Source organism: Arachis hypogaea, chromosome 6 (assembly GCF_003086295.3).
Source record: "Arachis hypogaea cultivar Tifrunner chromosome 6, arahy.Tifrunner.gnm2.J5K5, whole genome shotgun sequence".
Classification (NCBI taxonomy): domain Eukaryota; kingdom Viridiplantae; phylum Streptophyta; class Magnoliopsida; order Fabales; family Fabaceae; genus Arachis; species Arachis hypogaea.
The window spans coordinates 32,064,081-32,071,893 of NC_092041.1; positions in this window are offsets into that span (position 1 = coordinate 32,064,081).

Consider the following 7,813-nt stretch of genomic DNA (forward strand, 5'->3'; position numbering starts at 1 on the left):
GGACGAACACCATTTTTGGGCTATTTTTTCTCTCTTCCATTCCTGTAAAGATTTTTACAATGAAAACCTCAATTTCGCTCCTTTCATGCGTCAAAATTATGGACCTGCATTGCTTGACTGTTTACTCTTTCTAAATGATATCGAGGAAAATGAACTGGCTAATCAAAACTGGACAAATTTGCTGGCTGTTCAAGTAATCCCAACAGGGCTGCCCCAACACAAAAAAAAGGTTCAAATTTACCTTGTACGCCCTTCATTTCACAGCCAGGAAACTAGGTTTCTCATAGGCCATTCCCACCCCTTTTCCTCGGAACAACAAATCATTTTGCCACATCACTCTGACTTCTCAAAGTGAGCTTGATTTCTTCCTCTTAACAAATCAACATCAAAGGGAGCGTTTCAACTTCCTCGTTTATGATCGCAGCTCATATATCACCAAGTCTTGCTTCGAATGGTGGACTGCTTACTACTCTAAATACAGTCATACTTTAGAAGAAATCTAGCAATCTGCCATTTTATCTTTCTATCGACTGGAATACTGGGATTCCTTAAATACTAAGCAATAGGCTTTCTCCAATCAGTATCTTCCCATTCATCTATGCACAAAACCTCTCTTTCATTCGCAGGCACTAATATTTGATGGATACTAGCCAATTTTTTAAGAGTTTCTGGACCGATTCTATATCTCGAAGCAATTTGGGCTAATTCATTAGCAATTTCATTATGAATTCTTGGGATGTGAACCAAAGAACATTTCGAAAGAATGTTAACAACTCCCAAGCAGTTGTTATATACTTTTGCAACTTCTCATTATTGCATTTAAACTCATTCGATAACTGTTTCAAAACCAACTGAGAATCCCCTAATATTTGAACTTCCGAAGCCCCTTTACTAATTAATATTTCGAGACCCAAAATCAAAGCTTCGTACTTTGCCACATTATTCGAACAAGGATATTTTAATTTAAACAAAAATTCTGATGGAATCCCCTCTGGTGAGATAATAAGAATTCCAACCCCTGCACCATCTTTATGCTTCGATCCATCAAAATATAACTTCCAATAACCGACTTCAATGTCGATTACATTTGCCCCCTGGTCATTCAGATCTTTCAAATTATCTACAAGAAAATCTGCAATGACCTTACCTTTCATAGCTTTGGCCGGGACATACTGTAAATCAAACTCTATCAAGGCTAGCATCCATTTCCCTAAAAGTCCTCGTAACATTGGGAAACTCAACATATATTTGATCAGATCAGTTTGTGCTATAACTTTCACCGATTTAGCCACCATATAACATTTTAGTTTCATACAGGCATAATATAAAGACAAACATAATTTTTCTATCAAGGAATACCTTGTCTCGATATCAGTTAGCACCCGACTAAGGTAATAAACTGTCCGTTCATGCCCGTTTTCATCCTCTTGGGCTAACATACACCCAATTGTATTTATAGATGCTGCAATGTATAACTTTAAGGGCTCATGTTGATGAACACTTGCCATAATCGGAGCCTCAGATAGATAAGCCTTAATCGAATCAAATGCTAATTGATGTTCATATATCCATTCGAACTGTGAGTCGTTCTTTAGTTTTACTAAAGGCGTAAATACTTGAGTTCGATTAGAAAGATTCGAGATGAACCTTTTGAGGTAATTCACATTTCATAGGAAGGACTGCGCTTCCTTTTCTGATTTAGGCGTAGACAATGCTAATATTGCACCTGCTTTATTTTTATCAATTGCAATCTCTTTCTTATGAACAACAAAACCTAGGAAATTCCCAGCAGACACACCAAATGGATATTTCAAAGTGTTCATTTTTAATCCCTTCCTCCTCATGGTGACAAACACTTTTCTTAAGCGATTAATGTGTTAACTCATCGAAATCGATTTGACCATGACGTCATCGATATATACCTCCATAAATTTTTCAATGAACTCATGGAAGATAGCATTCATTGCTCGTTGATAAGTTGCACCGTCATTTTTCAAACCAAAAGGCATAACTACCCATTCATAAGTGCCCAACGCCCCAAGACAACGAAAGGTAGTTTTGGACACGTCATCTTCTGCAATGAAAATTTGGTTATATCCTGAATAATCGTCCATAAAACATAGAATTTCATTCCCCGCTACAGAATCGATCGACATATCTACAATTAGCATAAAGTATTCATCCTTCGGAATAGCATTATTCAAATCTCGAAAATCAATGCATACTCTCAACTTCCCATTTTTCTTCATCACAGGGACGATATTTGAGACCCATTCAACATAACGTGCAGTTCGAATAAATTTTGCTTTCATTAAGAGTTCTATTTCTTCTTTAATTTTCATTGATTTCTGGAGCAAAATATCTTGGAGTTTGCTTCATAGGTCATGCATTTGGTTTTAATGCTAATCGATGTTCCACAAGTGAACGATCGAGACCAGGCATCTCATGATAATCATAAGCAAAACAATCTTTAAATTCATGTAAAAGATGGTAAAGTTCAATCTAAAAAGGATCAACAAGATCCTTACAAATATAAGTTATTCGAACATCATCAGAAGTCCCCAAATTAACCTTTTCTAAGGGATCTTGAGATTCAAATCCCTTAAAATGCTCCTCATCTTTTACGAAATGTTTTTCGAAACCCAAAGGTTCTAAATCATAGATGCAGTCAAAAGTAAAATCAACAACTTCATTAGAAATAGGATGAACTTGATCATTTACTATATTGATATTACTTCGATTTTCAACTTAATGTGTCTCTGCTATTAGATCAATAGTTTGGCTTGTAGCATCACTTTCATTACATAAAGAAGGAACATGTAAACAATGACTAAACTCGACTGAAGATATTGAGTTGATATAGTTATTATTAAAAGAACTTTTAACCCTACGTGATTCTACTTCATCGGAAGAATCATCTTTATTTTCTACATGATGAAAATTACTTAAATAATTATGCAAAGTTACCAGGTAATTAAAAACTTCCTCAACTTGATCCATAGGGCAATCTTTTAGGAGATCTTCAAGGGAGACAATCCCAGCCAGTTAGAGTGAAATTCAACTCTAGGTAGCGCAACTTCACTGACAAACCTTCTGAGGACAAGTAACAACCTTCACAATTATAAGAGTTCAGTGTCCTGTCAACATTCAAAGGTTTTAACTTAGGATTATACATCCTGAAATCAACATGCAGCTGTTCGACATATAGGTTTGAATATGCCTTAATGATTTCAGGCTTGCCATCCTTCGTCTAAAGAAGAACACTTTGATGCACAGTAGAAGGTACAACCCCCTGATAAACCCCGATTTCGTGTTTTATCTTATGCTTATTTTAGGGGATTTATTCACCTTTTTCCACATTTATTCAATGAAATAGCATGGTTTTGTAATTCTCCCTTAATTTATGCTTAAATGTAAAACATGCTTTTTAGGCCCTTAAATTGGTAATTTTAATTCACCTTAATTCCATTCGATGCATTGATATGTTTGTTGAGTAATTTCAGGTTCATAAGGCAAGTATTGGATGGAAGAAATGAGGAAAGAAGCATACAAAGTGGAGAATGCACAAGGAAACAAGAATTGGGAATGCATCGATGGGTGTGCAACCGTACAAGGCGTGCGCGTGCAAAAGTGATTTCGCATAGAGACGCGCACGCGTACATGATGCGTCCGCGCGGATGAAGAAATAGCCAATAGACGCGCACACGCACATGGCACATACGCGCCGATACTCGCACGTGACTCACTTAAAGGCAAAACGCTGGGGGCAATTTCTGAGCTACCCAGGCCCAATCCCAACTTGTTTCTGAGTGTATTTCATGCAGAATTGAAGTCCAAGCAGAGGGGGGTGCAATTGTTTGTAACTTAGCATCATGTAGGTTAGTTTCTAGAGAGAGAAGCTCCCTCTTCTCTCTTGAATTAGGGTTCTTAGGGTATTTCCATCTTAGATCTAGGTCCAATTTCATGATTTCATCTTATCTCCTTTGTGAATTCTTGCTTATACTCTTTGATTCTCATGGTTTGTAGTGTTAATTTTCCTTTTATGCTCTCTTTTATGTTCATGGATGCTCATGTTTGATTTATATCTCTTTTAATGCAATTTGATGTTGATGTTTCTTTTATTGATGATTTGAGTTGTTGATTTACTTTTCTTGCAATTGGTAGTTGGTAGATTTATTATTCTTGCACATTTATTATGCTTTCCTTTATTATCCACCAAGTATTTGACAAAATGCTTGGTTGGGCTTTAGAGTAGATTCTGAGCATTCTTAGCTTGGGAAAAGTAATTGGGCAATCTTGAGTTATTAATATCCAATTTAAATTAGTGATATAAAGTTGTTAGTTAATATTATTTTCAATGACTCTAATCTCTTGCTAATTCAATCAGTGAGTTGATTAGGATTTTTGACTTGAGATTGACTAGTCTTGTTTGACTTTCTCTAATGGAAGATAACTTACACCTTCTTCCAACATTGGGGATGACGAAATAAGATAAATTCTTGTTAAGTATTGTTATGATTAATGACTAGGATAGAAAGCCTATGATCTCAACCCTTGCCATGAATGTCTCTCTTTATTACTTGCTTTCTTTAATTACTTTCTTGATTTACTTTTCATGTCATTTACATTTTCTTGTCAATTTCCAAATCAAACCCCCTTGCATTTTCATAACCAATAATTGAGAACTTCATTACGATTCCTTGTGAGACGATCCGAAGTTTAAATACTTCGATTAATTCTTATTTGGGGTTTGTACTTGTGACAACCAAATTTTTGATTGGAAGGATTGTTTGTTGGTGTAGAACTATACTTGCAATGAGAATAATTTTGTGTGAAATTCTATACCGACATGACAATTTTTCTTAAATAAAAATGGTGCCGTTGCCGGGGATTTGCAATGGTGCTATGTCATTGGCTATTGTATATATTGTGAATAGCTTGATTTTTGGTGTGTTTGTTAGTTTTTGCTAGTTGTAGGAATTTTGTTCTCTTTGTCGCTTGTTGGCTTTCGTTTTTATTTTCTCTCGTCATTATGAATTCTCATCCTTTTGGCTATGAGCATGGTTACAACTATGTTATAGGAAATGAAAGCTTCAATGGGATGTGCATCAAGGATTTGGAGATTGATGAGCGGATAATTTATACGCTTTTTGGCATTGTTTTTATATAGTTTTTAGTACGTTTGAGCTACTTTTAGGGATGTTTTCATTAGTTTTTATGTTAAATTCATATTTCTGGACTTTACTATGAGTTTGTGTGTTTTTCTGTGATTTCAGGTAAATTCTGACTGAAATTGAGGGATTTGAGCTAAACTCTGAAGAAGGCTGACAAAAAGACTGCTGATGATGTTGGAATCTGACCTCCCTGCACTCGAAATGGATTTTCTGGAGCTACAGAACTCCAATTGGCGCGCTCTCAACGGCGTTGGAAAGTAGAAATCCAGGGCTTTCCAGCAATATATAATAGTCCATACTTTATTCGAAGAATGACGACGTAACTTGGCGTTAAACGCCAAGTACACGCTGCTGTCTGGAGTTAAACGCCAGAAAAACGTCATGATCCGGAGTTAAACGCCCAAAACACGTCATAACTCAAAGTTTAACGCCAAGAAATGCCTTAGCTCGTGGAATGATCAAGCTCAGCCCAAGCATACACCAAGTGGGCCCCGGAAGTGAATTTATGCATCAATTACTTATTCATGTAAACCCTAGTAGCTAGTTTATTATAAATAGAACATTTATCTACTGTATTAGACGTCTTTGACCAGATCCTGGATTGTATTTTGATCCTTGATCACGTTAGAGAGGGCTGGCCATTTGGCCATGCCTGAACTCTTTGCTTATGTATTTTCAACAGTGGAGTTTCTGCACACCATAGATTAAGGGTGTGGAGCTCTGCTGTACCTCAAGTATTAATGAAGTTCTATTTTCTTTTATTCAAATCTCTTCTATTCTTATTCCAAGATATTCATTCGTACCCAAGAACATGATGAATGTGATGAGTCAAATTACCCTCATTATCATTCTCACTTATGAACGTGCGTGATTGACAACCACTTCCGTTCTACATGCAACAGAGCTTGAATGCGTATCTCTTAGATTCTCCAACAGAATCTTCGTGGTATAAGCTAGATAGATGGCGGCATTTATGAGGGTCCGGAAAGTCTCACCTTGTCTGTGGTATTCCGAGTAGGATCCTGGGAATCCGGAAAGTCCAACCTTGTCTGTGGTGTTCCGAGTAGGATTCCGGTAATGAATGACCGTGACGTGCTTCAAACTTTAACCTGCTGGGCGTTCGTGACAGACGCAAAAGAGGGATTCTATTCCAGTAGGAGCGGGAACCAACCGGTGATTAGCCGTACTGTGACAGAGTGCGTTAGCATAGTTTTCACTGCGAGGATGGGATGTAGCCATCAGCCATGGGTGATGCCTCCAGACTGGTTAGCTGTGCGAGTGACAGCCGCACAGGTTATTTCCCCCGTGAGGAATGAAAGTAGCCACAGTTGATGGTGAACCCCTATACAAAGCTTGCCATGGAAAGGAGTAAGAAGGATTGAGTAGAAGCAGTAGAAGAGCAGGCGTGCTTGAGCCATACAGCATCTGCATATACTTAACTGATACCTCTACTAATGAATCTGCATAAGTGTTCTATCCCTTTTATTATTTCTTCTTTTTATTATTTCTATTTTCAAAAACCCATAAACTATTTTAATCTGCCTAACTGAGATTTGCAAGGTGACCATAGCTTGCTTCATACCAACAATCTCTGTGGATTCGACCCTTACTCACGTAAGGTTTATTACTTGGACGACCCAGTACACTTGCTGGTTAGTTGAACGAGATTGTGAAGGAAATAAACAATGCCCTCAGAGTATACATCCTACACGTAGAAAGAACAAGTGATCACAATTTCGTCCACCAAGTTTTTGGCGCCGTTGCCGGGGATTGTTCGAGTATGGACAACTGACGGTTCATCTTGTTGCTCAGATTAGGTAATTTTCTTTTCAAAAATCTTTTTTTTTCAAAAATTTTTCTTTTATTTTTCGTTTTTCCAAAAATGTTTTTCGAAAAAATTAATAAAAATACAAAAAAATTAGAAAATCATAAAAATCAAAAATATTTTGTGTTTCTTGTTTGAGTCTTGAGTCAATTTTTAAGTTTGGTGTCAATTGCATGCTTTCAAAATTTTTTCTTGCATTTTTCGAAAATCTCATGCATTCATAGTGTTCTTCATGATCTTCAAGTTGTTCTTGACAAGTCTTCTTGTTTGATCTTGATGATTTCTTGTTTTGTGTCTTTTCTTGTTTTTCATGTGCATCTTTGCATTCATATTTTCCATGCATTAAAGATTTTTAAGTTTGGTGTCTTGCATGTTTTCTTTGCATCAAAAATTTTTCAAAAATATGTTCTTGATGTTCATCATGATCTTCAAAGTGTTCTTGGTGTTCATCTTGACATTCATAGCATTCTTGCATGCATCTTGTGTCTTGATCCAAAATTTTCATGTTTTGGGTCATTTTTGTGTTTTTCATTCAAAATTTGATTTCAAAAAAATATCTTTTCCTTATTTCCCTCCAAATTTTCGAAATTTTGGGTTGACTTGGTCAAAAATTTTTTAAAATTAGTTGTTTCTTACAAGTCAAGTCAAAATTTCAATTTTAAAAATCTTATCTTTTCAAAATCTTTTTCAAAAATCATATCTTTTTCATTTTTTATATAATTTTCGAAAATTTCAAAATTATTTTTTAAAATATTTTCAAAAATCTTTTTCTTATCTTTATATCAAATTTTCGAAAATTAGCTAACAATTAATG